The 23,699-nt window shown below is 45.3% G+C and overlaps 1 protein-coding gene across 5 annotated transcripts in view; it reads right to left on the reverse strand.

Annotated features, from left to right (window-relative positions):
- The window catches only part of RALY (RALY heterogeneous nuclear ribonucleoprotein), a 281,974-nt gene that overhangs the window by 180,415 nt on the left and 77,860 nt on the right, over positions 1-23,699 (reverse strand). For 4 of the 5 annotated variants that reach the window (XM_075118841.1, XM_048820192.2, XM_048820188.2 and 1 more), the window contains exon 2: positions 12,627-12,717. The exons of the other annotated variant lie outside the window; for it this stretch is intronic. The gene's annotated coding sequence lies outside the window, so the exon portion shown is untranslated. The remainder of the gene's footprint in view (positions 1-12,626; positions 12,718-23,699) is intronic. 5 annotated transcript variants of the gene reach the window in all.

The following is a 23,699-nucleotide window of genomic DNA, read 5'->3' on the forward strand; positions in this document are numbered from 1 at the left end:
CTTTAACCCCAACCAGGATGTGCCAGGTCTCTAATCTCTACCCCCACCTTCACGGGAAGAACTCACGGTCATGCCCAAATCTGTTTCATTATACTCCGCTGTCTTTCTGTATCTATCTCTGCTGCCTCCTGTCTTACACTTAGGGTATGTCTATACTTAAACAGCTTCAGCAGCATAGCTGCACTGTTGTAGCGCTTCAAGGTAGACCAGTGATACTCAGACCTCAGTGGTTTAGGAGCCAAATTAGCAATCAGCTACCCGAAAGAGCCACAGCAGTGTGAATTCATTGTTTCATTTACTATAGTACTATATATAGATATTATTGTCACAGAAAATACATTAATAACTTAGTGGAAGTTGATAACTTAATTGTGGGTTAATAACATAATAAAAGCATTCTGATTGGTTAGTAACTTGGATGGGTTAATAATGAAATCACACAGTGTTTTAATATCATGTGCTGCAAAGAACCGAGGAGACACATTAAAAAGCCATTTGCGGCTTGCGAGTCTCAGTCTGAGTATCACTGGTGCAGACACTACCTATGCTGATGGGAGGTGTCAAGATTCCTTCCCCTCTCTGAACTCTAGGGTACAGATGTGGGGACCTGCATGAAAACCCCCTAAGCTTACTTTTACCAGCTTAAGTTAAAACTTCCCCAAGGTACAAACTATTTTACGCTTTGTCCTTGGACTTTATTGCTGCCACCACCAAGCGTCTAACAGATAGATAACCGGGAAAGAGCCTGCTTGGAAACGTCTTTCCCCCAAAAATCCTCCCCAAACCCGACACCCCCTTTCCTGGGGAAGGCTTGATAAAAATCCTCACCAATTTGCATAGGTGAACACAGACCGAAACCCTTAGATCTTAAGAACAATGAAAAAGCAATCAGGTTCTTAAAAGACAGGTTTCAGAGTAACAGTCGTGTTAGTCTGTATTCACAAAAAGAAAAGGAGTACTTGTGGCACCTTAGAGACTAACCAATTTATTTGAGCATAAGCTTTCGTGAGCTACAGCTCACTTCATCGGATGCATACTGTGGAAAGTACAGAAGAGAATTTTAATTGAAGAAAAAGTAAAAGAATCACCTCTGTAAAATCAGGATGGTAAACACCTTACAGGGTAATTAGATTCAAAACATAGAGAATCCCTCTAGGCAAAACCTTAAGTTACAAAAAGACACAAAAACAGGAATATCCATTCCATTCAGCACAGCTTATTTTTTCAGCCATTTAAACAAACAGAATCTAACACATATCTAGCGAGATTACTTACTAAGTTCTAAGGCTCCATTCCTTTCTGTTCCTGGCAAAAGCATCACAAAGACAGAGAGAGCCTTTGTTTCTCCCCCCCTCCAGCTTTTGAAAGTATCTTGTCCCCTCATTGGTCATTTTCGTCAGATGCCAGCGAGATTATCCTAGTTTCTTAACCCTTTACAGGTGAAAGGGTTTTTCCTCTGGCCAGGAGGGATTTTAAAGGTGTTTACCCTTCCCTTTATATTTATGACAGGAGGGTTCTCCTGTCAACATAGGTTATCCACAGTAATCACTGGTCGATCTAGCGCCATCTACATGGTTACTGAGGTTGGCTTAACTATGCCACTCAGGGATTGTTCATACCCCTGAGAGTCAGTTATGCTGACCTAATTCTAGTGTAGACCAGGCCTTAGATTGCAAGCTTCTTGGGGCAAAGATCGGTCTTTCTGTTCTGGGTTTGTACAGCACCTACCACAATGGGTTCCAGGTCCATGATGAAGGCTCCTAGGCAGTATAGTAATACAAATGATAATCTTTCCAGACATAGTTTATTCTTCCAACATAATATTTAAGCAAAACATAAGCAGTTCCTCTGCTCATCCTGGGCTACTCCTCCCAGAGGCTTTCTCCTTGGCCTCTCTGGGTATGTCTATGGTGCAATTAAAATCCCGCGGCTGACCCGTGCTGACTTGGGCTCTTGGGGCTCAGGCTGTGGGACTGTTTAATTGCTGTGTAGATCTTTGGGCTCATTCTACAGCCCAAGCTCTGGGACCCTCCAGAGGTCCCAGATCGATCGACCAGTGATTACTGTGGATAACCTATGTTGACAGGAAAACCCTCCTGTCATAAATATAAAGGGAAGGGTAAACACCTCGCAGGGTCCTAAAGCCCAGAAATCTAGACTGTAGTGAAACAGCCCCTTAGCCCGAGCCCCAGCATCTAATTGCAGTGTATACAGACCCTTTCAGTGGTGACTGGAGGACACATCCTTCACTTCAATCCCCCTGCGTCAGATCCTATGGCAAGAACCCATCTCTCTGCTGCAGCTCTCTCTCCTGAACTCTCTCACCCTTATATAGGGATCACCTAGCCCCTTCCCAGCTGGGTCTGATAGTCAAACTGGGCTGGCCCTTAAAAGGGGCAGGCCATCCTATGACAATGAGTCATTTTGATGAGATAGCAATTGGCAGACATTATGTGTAAAGAACTAGACCTAATTCACCGAATAAATTATTCAGGATGAATTAATCACTCAGCTCTAACAATAACAAATGTTTTTATTGGTCATGGTAAAATTAATGAACCTATTTATAAGCCTGCTATAGAACATAAGCCCAGATCCAGCAAGGTACTTAACCACATGCATAACTAAGCTCGAGTGTTACCATTGGCTCTGTGGACCATTTAGGTGCCTAACTTCCACCAAAATCAATAGGAATTGGGTGCCTAAATAACTTTGGGGATATGGGCTCATATGCCTGAAGTTCAGGTGCTTAGGTTGAAGTGGGACTTCAGTTCTCAAAGAGCAAGTATTGTAATCCACAGGCTCACAACATGCAATGTGAAAAAATATTTCCTTTTCTGTGTGACGCTTGCTTTCCATTAACTGCACCGAGCGAGCTGTTATTCTTGTATGCAAAGAAATGACTGAATTCTCCAACTCTCCCTTTCCGGGCTAAATAAGTAGTTGTAGGGCTGAGAGTCTGAAGGTTGTTCCCAGCTAGAGCTTCCAGCGTGGCATTGTCTTTAGAGCTATTTCCAGGTGTTTAAAACCTACCGAGTTTCCTCAGCGTCTTGGTAGAGGGGATGAGAACCTGGAGGTATGATTATGCTTTGTTTAAAAACATAACCAAGTAAGATAATGAGCCTGTATCGGTTAAAAAGATTCAGGGCACAATGGTGCTACAACCATCCTTTTGTAACCGGTTGATTGGGCATTGAATTGTTCGTGATAGTTTTAACCGGGGCTGAGTAGATAACTACCCATTCAGAGATCTTTGAATCTTTGCCCATTGAGGTTATTATCATAATTTAATTGGAATCTCTCTCTGTCCACCTTTCACTCATTCACAATGATCACAGCAGTGCAAGCGTGGCAGCCATACTCATGTAAGGGCTCCCTCAACAGAAATTTCTTTGAAGCTAAAGTCAATGAAGAATGAAAAATTTAACACATCAGAGCTCATCTCTGAGTTGAAAACTTGATGCCATATCAGTCCTGTTTAGATTCAAATTCAAAGCCAAGCAAGCTAGTCTATGCATAGGTGGAACATATGTGGGAGGAAAGAAATATAGGGGCTTTCCCACCTGAGAAATGTGGAGCTGACTGAAATCTGGATCTGAATTTTGCATATGGATCCTCCTTTCCTTACAGGAGCCAAACTGTATCTAATAATCTTCTCTTTGACAATCCCTTACTCTGGTTTGATTTGGGTCCAGCCAAGCAAATTAATGAGTTTTGTTGCCACTGACATAGTCTTTTATTCTGGTTCTAAACTTACCTGATCTAAAGTAAGTCTGCACTGATAATGGTCATGGCATAGGGTTTCCAAACCACTATATTGTTCATCTTGGTTTTCTCATTCATCAGCCATAGTCCATAGCCTGTTTTTCACTGGTCAAACACAAATTTATTTCAGGTGCCACCTATTCCCCGTGAATTACCAGCCTGAGAGCAGCATCCACTCTATAGTCTATGAACAATGCAGACAGACCTTGTTAGCTAATTCTTTTCAGCTCAAACAGCTGCAGGCAATCCTTGGACTGGGCCCACCTGGAAAGGATTCTAGCTGTGTTCTTGCCTTTATGTTTTTTAGGTACAGATTAAAGGGCTCTCAGCGTTTGAAGAACAAAACTTTCTATTTTCCACAGCCTACGATGAAGAGTCACCTAAGCTGCCCTGCCACGTCCTCTTGACTGATCCAGGGGATTATTTTTTAAAAGGAACTGATTTTCTATGCCAGTTTCCTCCTGCCTCTGGAGTCCATGCTTTCTTGATTCATGCACAAAGTGCAGCGTATGTGAGAGATGCTGATTGTTCACTGAGAATTTATTAGGATCATTAACAAACTACACAGAGAGCTGAGCTTGTAGGTAACTGGATCCCACAGTGTCCTGAGTTGAGGCATTCTCCAACAGAAATTCCCGTTTTCCATTAGCAGGGCTGCTCCACGGCATGTGACAAAGAGGGGGCATCACTGGGAGGGATAGCTCAGTGGTTTGAGCATTGGCTTGCTAAACCCAGGTTTGTGAGCTCAATCCTTGAGGGAGCCATTTAGGGATCTGGGGCAAAAATTGGGGATTGGTCCTGCTTTTGAGCAGGGGTTTGGACTAGATGACCTACTGACGTCCTTTCCAACCCTGATATTCTATGATTCTTTCTATCCTGACAGATGAGCTTGTCCCAAGTGTCACCGGAAATTAGACTTGGGTTCCTTAGAATTCTGATGAAATAGGCATCTGAATTCAGACTGAACCATGAGGCATTGATAAATATATAGACAGACACACAGACAGCACCCCTCCCCACAAAACAGGAGTGAATTCACCTAAATCTCCCTGGGGTTTTTTTGTTTTGTTTTGTTTTGTTTTTTTGCATTTTATTTCAGTGTTTTAAAAGAGCCAGGAAGTTATTTGCTGCTTTAGAAAAATTCAGGGAAAATCCCAAACTCAGCCCACTCAATACTGGCCTTGAAAAAGCCATTTGAAATAGGACCAACGCCTTCTCACCACCCAGGGCTAGTCAGGCATGGGTAGAACATTTCATGTTTGAGCCTTACAGGCTAGACTAGGGCATGCAGACTGACTGCAGTCTCCCCCGTATTTAAACTTCCATGGGCTAGCTCCCTGGCAGGCTGATCAAAGTGATGTGAGAGGAGACTGGATGAGGGTTGGGGGGATATTTTTAGACTTGGATCCGGCTAAGTTCAGACTCTAATATTCAGAAAGAAAGTGAAATAGTCCCATTTGGTTTCCCCAGAGCAGGGCTCTGCAATCAAACTCTGTGTGCGTGTTTTCTCAGCCCTGCCAAACCAGCCACACTGTGGCGTACAACCACAGCAGCAACTGGAGCTCCATACCAGGCCTTGCTTGCATCTCATTTGAAGTGAGGAAAAATAAAGCGGGGCAGAATTTGGCTCAGTGCACGTGTTTCTTAATAAGACATGAATAGATCAAAGACTGAGGTTTATGGCAGTGTAATTAGCATGCTAATCAGTGGATGTAACTGTCCAACATTGAAATGGAGACTCCTCTAAGAGTCAATTCGAGTCCAAGTTAAGGCCTTACACATCACCTCTCAGTTCAGCCCAGTACCTTTGATTAGGGTGTGGATTGGAATACGAACAATCCAAAGTAAAGAGAGAAATGCTATCAAGGTTGCTATTAGTAGAAATGGGTGAAACAGTTCCACTAAAAAATACTGATATTGTGCAATGCGACCACCCCTTCCATCGGAGAATGCCAAAGCTCTTCACAAACATTAGTTAATTTAATGTCATAGCACCTCTTCATGCCTCCTCCTTCAATCTGTTCTTGGCCGGTATCAGTGCTCAAATACCACCTGCTATTTAAGGCTCTCACCCTGATGCAGTAAGTGAGCAAGTGATTTCCTCTGTGCTGTGGTGGGCCACAGGCCTTGCAACCTTGTTTTTCACTTGCTACTTTCAATAAACATCACAACAGCAGAGAAGTCTCAAACCAAAATCCCAACTCCAAGATGCTGAAATCTGGACTTGAATTTTTCATATGGCTCTGTCTGATCTTACAGTGAATCAACTGGGGTCTTCAAAATCTGGATCCAAATTCTGCTGCTAGAGCCAAAACATTTCCCCACAAAGGTACCAGTAACAGGACCACCGTGGATCACCCAGATTTCTGTGCCGTCCTCAGACGTGCCAACAACCTCTAGCTGAAAACCAGCACACAGTCAATCCACACAAACTATTTCAAGTGCGTGCCTTCCCACTTGAAAACCATGTTGTAATGGAATTCCAGTGGGAAGGAGAGAACATCATGCTGCTGTAGGGCATTTAGTGCTTGATGCTAGATTCTTTGAAGTCAATGGCAAAGCTCACATCGACTCTAACAGTGCAAGATCAGGGCCTGGAGCATTTCATGAGTGCCGTATAGTTAATCTGAATAAATAAAATGAAAGGGGGACTCATTCCTGACTTTTAGCACAGTCCTGAGCAAGGAGTTCTGTGGATGCTGTGCGGCCCCTGGAGTCACTGGGCCTCTGATACGCTCCTTGAGATACAACTTCCATCCTTCTTCCTCCCCACTCCCAGCGAGGATAGTAATTTGCTGCTGGACTGTACCAATATTAAATCACAATGCACCCTGTCCTGCTCAGTGGTTCCAGGTGGCAAGCTGGGGGAGTGGAGCGGTGGTATTGGGGACTCTGCCTTTAGGGCTGAGTGTCCCAGGCAGAGCCTGGGCAGGGTGCTGCAGAAGCTCTTCTTGTTATGCACAGTTGGTTGGAAATGAACGCAGAATAAAGCAGATCTTGGAAGCACCGTAAGCAGCAAGGCTCAGATTCTCAGAAGTATTTAGGCTCCTAACCAGGGCCACTCAGAGGTTTGGGGAACCCGGGGCAAAATCTGAAACTGAGCGCTCCCCACACCCCCAAAAAATATTACTGCTGAAGGGAGGCCCTGCAGAAGAGGGGGTTTGGAGAGCGAGCCCACTATGGACTCATCTCACAATGGTGGCTTGGCTCCTGTGCTACTTGGCTGGGCCCAAACGTCACAACCTGGTGTGCTGAGTCACAGAACTCCTCCGGCTGGGGCCCTCTCAAACGGGTGGTCCAAGGCAAACTGCCCCCACCGGCAGCCCTGCTCCTGACTTCCGTCTATCTGGGCCTGAGTGATCACCGGACATCGCAAAAATCAAGACTCCACCCGTCCCCTATTGCACCCCACCCACCTGCTCTGGGGAGGGAGTGTGCAGGAGAGGAACCCTGCACACCCAGACCCCCAAACTGGGTAGATTCCATAAGGGCATATCAGGGATGATTACACCCTTCTGCAGATGAGTGATACGAGTCACAATCCGCCCCTAAATGGTGGTGCCATATTTTTAGGATTGATCCCATTCTCCTCCTTCATGGTGTCACTCAGATAAGGGTATGGGATAGTAAGAGGAATTAGTTGTTATCTACTAATGGCTAGTTATCTACTCAGCCCTGGTTAAAACTACCAAGAGCAATTCAATGCAAAGTTCTGCCACTAACTGGATTATTACTTCCTTAAACCCCCCCCCCCTCCCCCCCGCCCCAAAGAGCTAAAGGAAATACAGAAATATGTTGTTCTGTTTTCACCAGCCTTATCAGCGTGCTCAGGCAATGGCACCTTACCTTGGGACAGTAGAAAGCCTAAGACCCCCCCAAACAAAATCCAAATCCTTTGTTTTTTCTGCAAAGGACTTTGGCCTCCAACCCTAGGGAACAATGACAACAATTCTAAGACCAGAAGTTGGTCTTCAGTGGGATGAAATAGGAAATGTGACGAACACTGACCTTCATAGGTACACAGTGGGATCTCCAAAAACACTCAGGACTGGACTAACTCTGCTCCCACTGAAGTCAATAGTGAGCATTTTGAAAATCCAGCTCTCCACGGTATATTTTATATAAAATCAGATAGCGAATTAGGTGTTAAGGAAGCCCTGAAACTTAAATGTTTCCAACTAATCATCTGCTTCCCTGTCTTCTCTCATAATATGTGTTATCCAAGTTCAGATTCCCCATGCCCTCCTAGCAGACAGAATTATATATGCTTAGAATTATGTTTTTTGAAAGTGTCTGGGGAACCTGAACTTGGATAATATAAATTTTGAGAGAAGGCAGGGCAAAAGAAGATTAGTCTGAAATATTTCAGGGCTAGGGCTATTTCTAAACATTAATCATGATCTTATGACAAATGAAATCTCTCCACCTTGATTCCAGAACGAGAAATAACAGCACATTAGTCAAATTATTCAGCCAGAAGGCACCTAGCTAAGGTACTGTTATGGTCACCATTACCAGAACACATGAGCATTTTAACCTATCTAACCTCCCAATCACCTCAAGTACAGAAGCATCATGAGCTTCTCTTTGCAGGTGCAGAACTGTGGCACACAGTGACTTGCCCAAGGCCAGACAGGAAGCCTGATGAGTTGAACCCAGGTTGCCAGCATGCCAGCCTCAGGCCCTAACCACTTCCCCTCTTCCATCAGTATCTGTAAGTTCTCCTACCTAGGGCCTATCTCGTCCATGTTTGTACGGCAGTCAATACAAGGGCAACCCCATTTTAGTTGGAATGTTTGGGTGTTACCATAATATACATTAATTATTATTATTATTATGTGCTGTAGACACTGCAGAATATACCATTGGACTCGGCAGACCTTTATCCTGTTTGTGCCCTTTCGTCCTGAACAGAACCACATAATTTGTTTTATTTATTTTGAATTTTCTGAGGGTGATTTTGATTATTTGTTGGTTTTTGTTTATTTTTCCATTTTGCTTTCTAAAGCATGGTACGGCACCACAAGAACCTGAAGACTGTATTATTAATACCCCCAGTTTACAGACAGAAGGGCACAAAGAGATTGAGTGATTTCCCCAAGGTCACAAAGGGAAACAGTGGCAGAGCCAGTAACAGCACATTGGGATCCTAACCTCCTGGTCTAACAACAATAACAGTTGTCATTAGCTGCATGTGGGAAGCACAGCTCCTCCCTCGTTAGCCTGGCTTCTGGAAGTGATGTCACAGTATCAGACAATGTGGATTGATAAAAATTAAATGGGGACAGATTGAAACACACTCCCCAACTTCCCCATCAGACGCACCCAAAACCGTACAGCAATCCAGCATCACACTGTGATATCATATCAGCTGATTATAATCATGTAAAGTGAAACAGAGAACTGGGTAGATGGAGAGTACCCGCCAGCTGCCAACAGGCCAAAGTACAAAGCACTTGCCTATCTCATGTTGAAAAGTTAAAGTTGCAAAGTGAGCCTTTTAAATAGCAACTGATAGCCGAGGAGTCGATATTAGGCTAAATTCACTCTCAAGGCTTTGCTCAGTGCTTCCATTCCTAAAGTGCTGAAGTCGTGTTCTCGTGGTTTATGACATCAGTGGAGCCCTGGGAGTGAATTACAGCTTTGTAGTCACTCCAAATATATCTGTTATCCTACTGCACATTCCTTTCCTTGACAAAGATCTCATAGGCCCAGAAGAATAATTCGTCCGTACAGTTAAGCTTTTCTTGACTCCATCACACAACTCCATTAACTCTTATGTTGAAATCACACAACCTCAGCCACAAGTCTTACAATAATCAGTAACCGAAATATCTCAATGCCAACTGCAGGCAGAGTCTGCTACATACATTCAAAATGTTGATACTTGCCATTTCCCCCCGCCACACACACACCTTGTCGTTTCCAAATACGGAAACACGTTACACCCCTTCTTTCCCTCGCCCACTCGGGGGCTAAGAAGGTCACCGGCGGGCCACAGCTTATAGTGCTATGGAGTGCTTTGTACTAATCCTGAAAGGACAGGGACAGCCCTGGCTAATAACTGACCTGAACAAGTGATTAGAGTCTGGATTAATTTGCAGTTAGACCCCATGGTGGAGCTCACAGACACTGTTGGTTTCCGAGAGGGGAGACCGAGTTTCATCCATCCACTCTCACCGGGGAAACTTCAACACTGGGAGTATGAGAACTATTCCAATCCACACAACCAGCTAATGGACATTTTCACAGCCAGTGCTGATGGCCAGAACAACAGGGATTCTGGCCCCTTCTCTGACTCGCCAGAATAGCGGGTAGTTTCACAACACTTTCTGGACACTCCAAATAATGAGCATTTTCATTGCCCTTCCCAGATTGCCAGAATAATGGCATTGTCATGAGCCTGTCTAGAATAAACTCTTGTTTCACTAGCTCTGAATTCTATTTGGGGAGTGAGAAATGAAAGAGACACCAGCCTCTGCAGCAGGAGAGCTGCCCCCTTCCCGCAGAGTTCAGGAACTCAGCAGGCCGACGGACGGTAAGGGCTCTGCAGTTCAAAGATCTGCTGCATTCAGGTCCTGAGATTTTTGTGCTGACATCGCTCAAGAATGACAAAAGCCATTCTTCTCAGTTATGAAGCTCAGCAGTGTCAGGGCACAGAAGAACAGTGGCCGGACACAGTAGATACTGTGAAGAAAAATGAAGCTCCATAAGGCACTAGGGTGTTCATTGCACACATGGTCACACTGAACTTAAATAACTGCTGGTAGTGATATTTACAAAAAGATTCTTAACCTTTCCTTCCAGGCTGCTGAATCCTCTCATTTAAATTTTCATACTGAAGCCTAATTACACCACAGTATTTCCCTTATCCATGAAGAATAGGGTCTTCTTTTACGCCATTTGTTTATTCTGCCTATATAATGGAACTTTTCAGTTCTATTTTGTGTCAAGACTTTTTCATTAATAGTATGGGGAAAAGGGAGTTTCTATTAACCTGGAAGCAGAAACTGATTCAGCTAAAATAAGAACAGTTCTAAACCTTCCCCCTCAGACTCAATTCTCTGATCCGCATTTCAGGTTTGCAAAAGTTTGGATGACTTTTTGTTCCTTGATTCGTTTTCAGTTTCGTGGACCTCTGTATTTCTGCATGGGGTCAGGAGTGTGAGAACCTTGGTATTCCAAGACAAAAAAGTTTCTTTTGTTCTATGGCCATCTCAAACAGAAGCCAGTGGTACCAGAATTTCACTGTTCCCATGTTTAGAAGATTCAAGACTCCCAGAGATGCAGCTGAACTTTCGGGGGCTTATCTGAACTGAACATGTGAAGATTTTGAGGTCCTTTCATCACGATCATAAACCCCAACCATGCAATAAGGGAAAAGGCCACTGCTACAAATATAACACCACAGCCATGTTAACATGCAGTGCCATGTACTCAGCATACACAAATATAGTTGCTTTGGAGTAGATCCTGAAGTCTTCATTCAGTCCCTATTCAAGCAAATCTCTGAATGGATCAAACCCTGGAGTTCTTTCCAAGTTTTTACAGACACAAAACTCCCAACAAAGACAATGAGAGTTTGCCCAATGAAAGACCCTGACGGGCAGCTTTGTCTGAGTAGTAAGGTCTAAAAAACCTTACATTAAGGCAACCTGAGGGAGCGTTCAGGAGTTTGCCCTCCAGTTCCCATAGTGACAATGACCCCAGGATCAGCATTTCCTGATATTTAGGGTAGAACTTCACTGCAGGCTTGGGCTTCTACCCAGGTGTTGCTCCGAACCCTCCTCCCGTCCACACACAAAACCCTCTTATCCCCCGTGACGGTGCTTCCAACCTAGCCTTGCCCAGCTGGGTGTGCAGGCTAGAGCTCAGGTGTTGCTTTCACTCAGGCTGGTAACCTACTCACTCTGCAGTGGGGGAGAGGATGCAGGCTACATCACTCGAGTGCTGATAACCCTCCACTGCCTTCCCACAATTCCCCCTGCATGACCAGAAGGACGGACAGGGTCTCCCACCATTCACTAGAGCAGCTCAGTTTACTGCAGCACAAAGAACCCTGGGGATTGCCCCCAGAAATCCTAGTGTCGCCCATGGGTGAGCACAGCGCCAGTGAGGACAGAATAACTGTGGTAGGGCATTACAGAGTGGCAGGTTGTTGCAGTGTGGCAGCTCACACCCAGGTTAGGGTGGCCCAGGTGCCCATCACCTGAGCTAAGTCTGCACTGAAGGAATACTCTTAATCACTGGTTTTGCGTCAGTCATTAACATCCTGGAAATGCCCTTCCTGATGGTCCTTATTGCTGAATTATTTATTGCCCTAAATGCTAAGGGCTCCTTTAAGATTTGAGGGATGGTGGAGCTGCCTTGCTCCAGTGGGAGCACGGGGAGCCAGAGGCAGTGTCTCAGCCTGGCATGGCCCCACCAGAGCTCCAGGAAACACAGAGGGAGTGCAGCCCTTCTACCACTGTTTGAAAGGACGCAGAGTTTGCTCTGCTGGACAGTGCAGAGACACCAGAGCAAGGCTTTGATCTATCCCTGTCATCCTCTTGGGCAACGGCACTAGCCCTTCAGTGTTCTGGCAACCCCTGAGCGCCAGTATTTCCATTGTGCCTAGTCCCTGGGCACCATGCCGGTCAGAACCACACTCTAGCCCTAGAGTAACCAGAGGTCTCGGGGATGCTTACATCAAGGCAACCAGTTGTTACCACAGATCTAGAAACCTGGTTAAATCCCCCCTTGAGTACCACCATTTGGCCCCTCCAGTTTCCCCAGCACAATGTCAGCAGGAGAATGCAAACATTCTCAGATAACACTCGTTTGATTCTAAAGTGTAACAGAAGATATGATCAGTTGCTCACCGGGAATGGTGTCTGGCGTCTGTGTAGGTTAATCCTTCCTGTCACCAGTCCGGGAGCAGGCTCGGTGTCCCTTTATGGACTCGGCTCCGACCTACAAGAATCAGGAAACACAAATTGTTGCCTGTTGTGGTAAGAGGATAATCCAACACTTTGTAATCCTCAGCAGACAAGGGACAGCAGACAGGGCCGGCATATACTGCAGTTGAATTAAATGCATTTAACAATGCCTGCTGCTGGTTGTGTCACCTGCAGTGATCCAGGACTTTTGGATCCCAAAGCATGAGCTTCGTAGTCTAAAGGACTAGCTCTTACCAGGGAGGACATACAGCTACATTGTGTTAGCATGGATTATACACACAGTGAGAACACGGTGGGTAGTTGAGTGAGAGTGCCTTGTTGTGGGGAAATACCACTGAACACACCATTTTAAGTGAATTCATGTGTAGAGGTCATGTTAACTGACTACTGGAGCCGGGCAGGAATTTTCCACCAAAACTTTTTTTTCCCCACAGGGAAAAGTGCTTTCTGCTAAAATTGAAGTTTTTCCCACAGCAAAATTTTGCTGAAATTATCGATTTTCCTGGTGAGAAATCAAAATTAAAATTTTGTGTAAGGTTGACCCAAATCACAGAAATTTGGGTGGTTGAATTGAATTGAAGCATTTTGCTTCAGGTCACTGCAATATTAATCTGTGTCTGCCTGAGCTGCTGGGTGCTTGATGGGAGTTTTAGTTCAGGTGCCTTGTGCCCCCATTCTGTCCTGTGGGTTGGGCTCTCTGCTGGACTGCATCTCCCATGATGCAACTGATTCTCCCCTTTGGAGGCATGAGAAGAAATACCTAGACTGGGGAGTTCTTACTGGAGACATCAGGTGAAGAATTCTACAGCCAATAGCTGCACCTGCAGGAAATCACAGGCCCACAACTTGCTGTGGAGGGACACCCTCAGAGCTACAGAGCATGGCAGCTACTTCCCCATTGCCCTCACAAATTGCGTTCCTCTTGCGCAAGTTTCCCTTGTGCTCAAGCAGAGCAGATAATGTGTTTTTTTTTATGACAGAGATGGGCAAAACGGTTTCTAAAAAGCGAGACCCACCCCGGCACCAAAATCTCACCCTCACAGAACCAAACTCAAAGCAAGCCCTTTCTGAGGTGCATCCAAGTGAGGAGCTTAGGTATTTGTGTTCCGGGAGCGCATACAGGCCGCGACCGAGATCGGGGCCCCACTGGGCTATGTGTGGCATTAACACGTAGGAAGATACAGCCCTTGCCTCAGGGAGCTGCAGCCTAAATAGACAAGGCACACAAAGGGTGAGAGGGGAAACAGAGAGACTGAATGTCTTGTCTAAGGTCACACAGCAGATCAGTGGCTGAGCCAAGAACCGAATCCAGGTCTCCTGACTCTCAGTCCAGTGCCTCACTCACTATATAAAAATATCGAATTAGTTCTCTTGTCCCCACCCATCAAATCTGCTTTGTCTGGGATTAGCGAAGTGAAGAGGTACAAATGCAGGGATTAAATCAGCACCAGTGCTCTCTTCCCATAATCCCCAAATGCGTAAAGATTCCCCAAATAACCGTCCCCGGCTACTAACTTTTTCATTCAACTCCACATAAAATTGTTCACATTGTTTATAAGATATCCAGGTAGCCAAACTGCCTGATGGAAAACCAGCAGGTGTGGACAGGGCCCTGTCAATGATGACAAATGTTAAAGTGGAAGGTCAGTTCATTAGTCTGGTTTGCCAGATGAGAAACCTGCCTTGCTCCTTGCTAATTAGAGACTCCATCCAGACTCTGACGTGCAGCCAAACTGCAGAAGGTCCAAATTGCTGATGTTAAAGGGAGACAGGGTAACAACCTGCTGGGCTTTCACCGATAGAGAGTTTGCACCTATTTAATGAGCTAGAATCCCACTGCAAACTAAAGAAAATAATCTTCAGCTGCCCAGTGGTTCAGAGCTGTATGTGATGGAGCCTCCACATTGATTGAGGCTATAGATCAGGTAATTTTTCCATATAGCAGCACTTTCTTCCATCCTAAAGGATACAGTGAAGTGCTTTATGAATTTGCAGGTACCCATAGGGTCCAATATTGCTCTCTTTGAAGTCAATGGCCATGCTGTTGTCAACGTCAGCTGGGTTAAGCCCATCATTCATATTAGCTGGACCTTTCCATGGGTTGGCAAGACCTCTCAGAAGCTTGCATGATTATCTAAACCCCTGAGCTCTGCAACAGCAGGGTAGAAATGTCATGAGAACAGGCTTTCACAGGAAGGTTGGGGCATTTCCTGCTTCCACTCCAGGGTAGAACCCAGAAGTGCAGAGAATTACGGGATTAGATTGAGGAAGGGGAGGGATGAGAGGCAGGTTCTATTGGTATTTTGGATGAAGAGCTGAACCACTTCATCCTTCCTCCCTAGATCAGAAAATTAAGCAAGCAAACCCATGGGACCTCCTAATCTGAGGCAAACTTCCAATCCTTTGAAATTCTCCCCTCACAAATAGGGAAAAGTCCAAAAGGAGCATGTGTGAATGTGAAAACATGTGATGGAAGAGGGACAGCTGGGTGTTGAAGCCACAGAAAGGGGCCTCTGGAGATGTGAGTTCCTTCCCTGGTTCTACCACTGACTTAGTAGATGACTTTGGCTGCACCTCTTTGTGCCTCCTGCACTATGGAGTTAGACTCAGATAAGGTTTGTAAAATGGGCTGGGATCCTTGGATGGAAGGTGCAAAGCATCATTCATGCTGCAACCAAATTCAATTTACCTCACAAGCACACCTATAAAATACAAGATGACATAGGAGGCAATCACCATGATCAAGCCTGAGAGAAGACCTGAGAAGAAAAACCTGCCTCTATTGTATATAATCCCCAACTTCACATGCAAACAGCTGCATTAAGGACCAGATTCTCCTGCCCTTTCATGGAGCAGTACCTCAGCGAAGAGGGGTCCCAATAGAACCAACAGGACTATACACTCCAGTAGTGAGAGTGGCAGATGCTAGTTCTTACAGTCCTGGAGTTAATCAGAGTGTAGTTTACTGTCCTGGGAGTTTGCTGGAATCACTGCAGCCTATTCTGAATGATGCTCGAAATTGGAGGGGGAAAACAAACCCTGCCAAGATACAGATAAAACCAAACAAAATCTCTCAGACAAAGGAAATGCACTAAAATGTTCAATTTTATTCTTGCTCTGGGCCCCCAAAGCATTTCCCTTTCCTCCCTGAATGATAACGGATATAAAAATTAAATATAAATTCGCCAACAAAAAACCAAAGTGCACTGAAGGGCAGTAAATCACCGGGACCAGATGGCGTTCGGGGGAGGTTTGGGAAGGGAATGAAGGATGAAATAGCAGAGATACTGACTAAGATATATCATAGATTTTTAAAAACAGCAACTCGTCCTCAAGGCTGGAGACTCACTAATATCGTGCCTCAGTTTGAAAAAGAAGCCAAGGGAGAAGGCAGGAGAATGACTGACGGGGGAGCACCACCTCAGTACTGAGGGGATCAGAGACTGGCCAGCCTCACCTCACCATGGAGGGAACTGATAGAAGGCTTAATTCACTGGTTTCTGTCCCACTTGGAGTCACTGCACTCAAGGAGGCAGTCGCCCCTGATGCATGGTCACTCTCCCCTGGGAATTCAGCTATCTTTAAACAGTGACAGAGATTCCCTGCTGGATGTGCTGAGTCAGGCTATTCCCCTGGTACCCTGCCCATTCCCTCTCCTCAGTCACTTTTGGGTACACACTGGAGAGCTGCCCAACCCTCAGAGGAGTGCAGGTGGTGGTGGTGGGTCCTTGAATGACCAGAGACCCCCACAGAATGGGTGTCCCACCATCAGGGTTCCCTTGGCCTGTGCCATGCTGGCTGAAGCTGGCTCCAACCCAGGTTTGTTAAGTCCTGAAGTGTCTGATTAAAAAATGAATAGCTGAACACTTGGACTGGTATAACCTGACGGGGTCACCCCAGCTGGGCTCCAGTGAGGCCTCTCTAACCTGCTGGAGGTCTTTAAAAAGAAACATGAGACAAAGCTGACATCATCTGCTTGGTTTCAGAGTAGCAGCTGTGTTAGTCTGTATCCGCAAAAAGAAAAGGAGGACTTGTGGCACCTTAGAGACTAACAAATTTATTTGAGCATAAGCTTTCGTGAGCTACAGCTCACTTCATCAGATGCATTCAGTGGAAAATACAGTGGGGAGATTTATATACACAGAGAACATGAAACAATGGGTGTTACCATACACACTGTAATCAGAGTGATCAGGTAAGGTGAGCTATTATCAGCAGGACAGTGTGGGTGGGGAAACCTTTTGTAGTGATAATCAAGGTGGGCCATTTCCAGCAGTTGACAAGAACGTTTAAGGAACAGTGTGCGTGTGTGTGTGGGGGGGATAAACATGGAGAAATAGTTTTACTTTGTGTAATGACCCATCCACTCCCAGTCTTTATTCAAGCCTAAGTTAATTGTATGCAGTTTGCAAATTAATTCCAATTCAGCAGTCTCTCGCTGGAGTCTGTTTTTCAAGTTTTTCTGTTGAAGAATTGCAACTTTTAGGTCTGTAATCGAGTGACCAAAGGAATTGAAGTGTTCTCCAACTGGTTTTTGAATGTTATAATTCTTGACGTCTGATTTGTGTCCATTTATTCTTTTATGTAGAGACTGTCCAGTCTGGCCAATGTACATGGCAGAGGGGCATTGCTGGCACATGATGGCATATATCACATTGGTAGATGTGCAGGTGAACGAGCCTCTGATAGTGTGGCTGATGTGATTAGGCCCTATGATGGTGTCCTCTGAATAGATATGTGGACACAGTTGGCAACGGGCTTTGTTGCAAGGATATCACTACAAAAGGTATTTCCCCCCCACTCTCCTGCCGATAATAGCTCGCCTTACCTGATCACTCTGGTTACAGTGTGTATGGTAACACCCATTGTTTCATGTTCTCTGTGTATATAAATTTCCCCACTGTATTTTCCACTGAATGCATCCGATGAAGTGAGCTGTAGCTCACGAAAGCTTATGCTCAAATAAATTTGTTAGTCTCTAAGGTGCCACAAGTACTCCTTATCATCTGCTTGGATTTTGAAAGGAAGCTCCATCACAGACCAATATCCCTGGGGCAACGTCTGCGGTTAAGGCAGCTGAGTAATGGTAAACAAAGGGCTGTAACATGCAGTGCTGTGTCAGAGAGAAGTTGATAGAGGGGTGTCTTAGGGGCCCATGTACTTGTCAATGGAAAGTGGAAAGCAAACGGGTGATGTCTGGGGATGGACACTATGTCAGAGATACAAAGGAATGTGAAAAGCTCTGGATAGAATTCCTGCAGACGGCAAGCAAGGCCCAGTGTTTAACGCCCAGCCCTCAGAGACAAAGGTTCGGAGTGCTATACTTAGCTCTGCCACAGATTTGCTGTGGGACCTTGGGCATGTCATTTAGGTACTGTCTGTCTTAGCTTTGCCACCTGTGAAAGGGGGTTAATAACAGTTTGCAGGATTTTCAAAAGAGTCCAAGAGCACAGAGCCAATTGATTTTCAATGGGACTTGTGCCCCTAAATCACTAGGGGCTTTTGAAAATGTCACACAGTGGCAATACTCACCCATCACAGGAGAACTGTGAGGCTTAATTAATTAATATCTGCAAAGTGCTTTGAGATCCTTCAGCAAAAAAGGACAAAGAAGTATTGTCATTAGTTATTTAAGGCTAGAATTTTCCAAATGCTCAGCACCCAATTTGAGGCCAAATTTTCAAGAACTCAGCTCTCGTTTAGGCACATCAGATGCTGAACTCTTCAAAATCCTCAGGTGCTTAGGTGACTTGCTCAGGGTCACACAGGAAGTCTGTGGCACAGCCAGGAATTCATGGATTCCAAGGCCAGAAGTGACTATTGTGGTCATCTAGTCTGACTCTCTGTGTAACACCAGCCAGAGAACTTCCCCAAAATAATTCCCAGAGGAGAGCTTTTAGAAAAACAACCAATCTTGGTTTAAAAATCGTCTGTAATGGACAATCCACCGCGACCCTTGGTAAATTGTTCCAATGGTTAATTACTCTCACTGTTAAGAATTTATGCCTTACTTCCAGTCTGAATTGCATGCAGGTCTCCTGAACCTGCATTACAAGTGAGTGAATGGTGTGAATAACTAAGTTTTCATTTTGCTGGCCATACCAAAAAGTCAGAAAAAATGTAAAATGTTTTAGGTCTAACAAACCATTTTGTTTTCAAGTATTGAAAAAAAGTTTGGGCAGCACCCAGCTCAACTCCTCAGTCCCAGCTTGGGGCCTTTTAAAAAACACCCTGTACCTTTATACAATTTCTAACACTCAAAAGCCTCAAAATGAACAATGAAGAGATCCAGCCACTTCCCCACTGTCACATCATCTTTCATCACACACTATCATGCATCACACCTGATTTCTCACCACCCAGTTTCCCAGAGGCAACAATGGAAGACCAGGGGACTTCACTGCAAAAGCAAAGAAGTGCCAGAGATGCCATGAAGGGCAGTAGAGATTTTTGTATTGCTGTCGAGTTTATATGGAAGGTGCACGCATGGTACAGTGGTGGAGGGCAGACAGACCGATAGGATGGGAATAGAAAGTTTTAAGAATTTGGGCACTGGTTAAATTATCCAGGGCACGGCAGATAAACATCTTAATTATCTGATGGTGGACATGGCTAGAACATGGGAGAAAGGGGTATATTCCAGTGGGAAATCCAGAATTTGTGATTGCTCCATCAAGTTCCACTGCTGGGGGGGGGGGGGAGGACGAGGAGAATCCTGCCCCACTCAGTGAGCGAAACTAATTGGGCTGCCACATGGTAGCAAGATGTTTTGGAAGCGCCACATCACCGCTGCATTTTTTCTAGTAACTCAGATCACGGTTAATTTTGCAACTGCCTTCCGCTCAATTAAATGTAAAGATGCTATTCTGCAGGGTTTTCCAAGTGGGGCAGGAAATAGAAAGATCTGGAAAAGGCAATTTATGTGAGAGAGGTTTCTTTTAACATTGCGTATCATCGTTTAAAAAGGAGTGCAAAATTATATCAAAAATCGTAAATAAGAGCATTTTGCACCCAGTTTGCATGGATCTAAAATAGCAACACGAGGGATGTGTTCAGGGGAGAATCAGAAAAGGAGTTTTCAGAAGCTTACATGAGTATCTAAACCCTAGATCAGTGGTCTCCAAACTGTGGGGTACCCCCTCCCCTCGGGTCATGGAGGAACATTCAGGGGAAAGCAGCAGGCCCTGGGCCAGCCCCCAAGGGGGGCAGGGAGGGAGCACCACCCAGCCCTGCTCCACCCCCAAATCTGCTCCAGCCCCAGCCCCGGCTTGAATCATAGAATCTCAGGGTTGGAAGGGACCTCAGGAGGTCATCTAGTCCAGCCCCCTGCTCAAAGCAGGACCAATTCCCAATTTTTGCCCCAGATCCCTAAATGGCCCCCTTAAGGATTGAACTCACAACCCTGGGTTTAGCAGGCCAATGCTCAAACCACTGAGCTATCCCTCAGCTGTGGCTCCACATCCAACTGCGGCCCTGGCTGTGGCTCTGCTCCGGGCCTTGTCTCCACACCCAGCCCTTGCCCCACTCCTAGCTTCAGCCATGGCTTCGGCCCCAGGCCTGCTTCCACCTGCGGCAACAGCCTCAGCCCCCTTAATCCTATCCAACCCCGCCCCCACCCTAGCCGCTCCCGGCCCCAGCTCGGGGGAGAGGTGGAGGTGCGGATAGGACACAACTCTGAAAAGCTTGGGCACCGCTGTTCTAGAGTGTGCAACATCAGGTAATGTCACAAGAACTGGGGATTTTGGGGGCACTTATTTCTCTAGGTATCACTTTACTCACCTCTGGGGTGAAATGGAAAGTGGCAGCTATTTAACGCATTATAAAAATGCTACATAACAGTTTAGGACAGGAATAGCAGCAAAGCACCACCTCTTAATGAAACTGCAATCGGAGTTTAGGTGGCCAAAGGAGAGGATTAATTTTGTCTTGGACAATGGAGTCCACTTCCTTATTCAGCTTGCAAAAGGCAGTGTGGATCAAATGGGCACAAATGGTCAGGATGTGCATGGGTTAAAGCCTCATCTTAGCACTTCCAGCAGCAGAGTGAACTGTAACGTGTGTGGGCATCATCTACTTGTATTAAGGCCCAAATAGTTTTCAGTGGGAAAACTTGTTAATGCAGGAGAATATTTCAGCACCCATCACTCATTGCCTACCCTATTTCTCCCCTGTTAAGTACTGCAGCAAAGGAAATGTTGGCCAATAGAGTTTTGCCAAGGTAACATCGAAGAGCTAAGCTGGGGCATTGAAACTCATCCTTCACTCATTAGATAGCACTTAGAGTAAGTTCCATGGGGTCTCCATGGATGGGGGTATTTACTATATGCTCACTATACCTAGGCAGAGCAAGATGAGTTATGGCTGGAGTTTCTGCAATTCATTCCCAGTTGCTTTGTTAATACAGGTTAGTTAAAAGGGGAATGGAAATTAACTGGGAGCCAGGAGATGTGGAATCCATTTTTGGCTCTGCCCCGACTCCTTTTGGGCAAGTCACTTAAGCCAAACTTTTTAAAAGTGGGCACTCATTTCAGGTGTCCCATTTCTGGGTGCCTGATTGGAGATTTGTGTAGAAGAGCTTGTGACCTGGCCTGAGGACTTCTTGACAGCAACAGAGTAGGTGTAGCCAGAAGATGAAGACATTGTGGTGAGTTGTGTTTTTCCTACCTGGAGTGGAACAGGGAGACTGACCTGTCCCTGATCCCATCCTGAGTCATGATGTGGTTTAGAGTTTCACATCTCCATTATGGAGAATACTTTGGTCTTCCTGCCTCAGGAAAGGGGAACAGCTGGCACATCTTGCTAAGAGCCACCTGCAGTTGAGCGTAGGACTTGCATGCTGTACACAAACATGCCAAACCCGCCAAAAAAACAGCAACAAAAAAACCCCATAGAAATTGGGCTTGTTTTGGGCTTAATTGGCTTGTGAGTTGCTTGTTGGCTAGTTTTTGGCTTGTAGCTTGTTGCTTCTTCTTCTTCTTCTTCTTTTTTTTTTTGATCGGCTCCTGGCAAGCGGGGGCAGGGGGCAAGCCGGGGCAAGGGGGGGAGAGAGTCAGGCCTGCACAGCGGGCCCACCGCAGTCCCAGACTGCATGCTGGGGGGATCTAGTCACATTGGCTTGTTCTGGCCTTGTTTTGAAATGGGATTAGCTTGATTTGTGGCTTATTGTGAAAGTCGGGGTACTTATTTACTGCATGAAAGTTGGCAACTGTGTGTACAGCTCATTGGTATTGGTATCAAATACTGCTTCTGAAAATTGGAGCCTCAACTATTTTGTGCCTCTGTTTCCTCATCTATAAAATGAGCGTGCTGTTACTTTGCAACGTGCACTGAGCTCTAGGGATAAGAAGTGCCATGCAAGTGCTCAGTTTTATTGAAAAGCAGTCAAGTTTTGAGATCCCCAAAACACTAGACTTAAAAGAAAAATCAAACTGGTGCATTTCAAAAGTGAATCGAAAGGGTTTGTTTGCATGATTCTGTAGTTCTCCTGCAAGAGGCAATGTACCATGGAAACTTGAAATGGAGCATGGAGCTTGATTCTCTGTGCTGCTTTAGGGGCCAGTTGTACCAGCAATAAAATCCTGAATTTAAATCTTGCCCATGCTTGATATATATGGATGCCAAGAATAAGTGAATCTCAGGTCATGGTAGGTAAGATGAGGGGACACTGTTGTTTTACTCAATCTGCTTTAAAATGTGTTCATTTGCCATTTCTGAAGCTCCCCCGTATATTCTGATGCTAATTTGAGATCTCAGAATACGCTTCTTCCTTTCTACACAACATTTTCATTCACCTTTACTCCAACAATCATTTCATGTCATATTTTCTCCCCAGTGAATCTTCATATGCTTTAATTGGAGCTTGTCTGTTCGTTCATCCTTGGGTGAGGTCTGTTTAGTAGCTGAGAGTATCAGACACTTTTACTTATGGAATCAGTGGAGCTGAACTTTGCAGAGCGACTTTTCCCTGAGTGCAGAAGCATTGTTCTGTTGAATTATGTTTGCTGGGAGGCAGCTCTCTCTTCCTTCCGCTTGTCTCTCACTCACCCATGCTGGCTTGCTTCATGAGCCATACAGCATGCAAGTCCTACGCTCAGCTGCAGGTGGCTATTAGCAAGATTAGCTGTCCCCCTTTCCTGAGGCAGGAAGACCAAAGTATTCTCCATAATGGAGACGTGAAACTCTAAACCACATCGTGACTCAGGATGGGATCAGGGTCTCCCTGCTCCACTCCAGGTAGGAAAAACAACTCGCCACTGATCGTAATTTGAAATCACTATCATGTCTCCATCTTCTGGCTACACATACTCTGTTGCTGTCAAGAAGTCCTCAGGCCAGGTCACAAACTATTCTACACAAACTTGAGACTCAACTCACTGCCTATTCCCATCAGTAAAACTACAACAAAACTAACTACAGTAGGAAAACAGAGAGGGTACAGCAGGGCAGAGGGAAAGAATTGCCAGGACATTAAGGTACTGGACAGGAAATCAAGAACTGGATTCAGTGCCTGGTTCTGTCAGAGACTCCCTGCGTGACCTTGGACACTTGTGTCTCTGTGCCTCACTCTCATATCTTTAAAATGGGGCTAATAGCATTTGACAGAGGTGCTGGGTGGATAAATTCATGGATGTGTAGGAAGAGCACTGATCTGATGGGTATAGGGGCCCATATAAGAATTTATTTAGATAGAATTTGCCTCTCTGTACCACCATTGAGTGCAGTGTATTTCACCAGGGATGAATTTGACCCATTACATCGAGGGTTGATTCTTTTCCATAGAGTTGTGAATATTCTGAATTGTTCCCAACGGCTTGGACTAAGTTAATTACACAGATTGTTTGTGCCGCTCTTTAGACTGAGGCAATGAATTGACACTGAGAAGCACTGGGCTGCTTCTTGGAAAGAAGACAGCCCACGTGCTGATTTCAAGAATGAGGAAGAATCAGTGCACTTAGATGACTAACGCCTCTCCTTAGAGAACCCAGAGCAGCGACG

The sequence above is a fragment of the Caretta caretta genome, chromosome 13 (genome assembly GCF_965140235.1).
Source record: "Caretta caretta isolate rCarCar2 chromosome 13, rCarCar1.hap1, whole genome shotgun sequence".
NCBI lineage: Eukaryota > Metazoa > Chordata > Testudines > Cheloniidae > Caretta > Caretta caretta.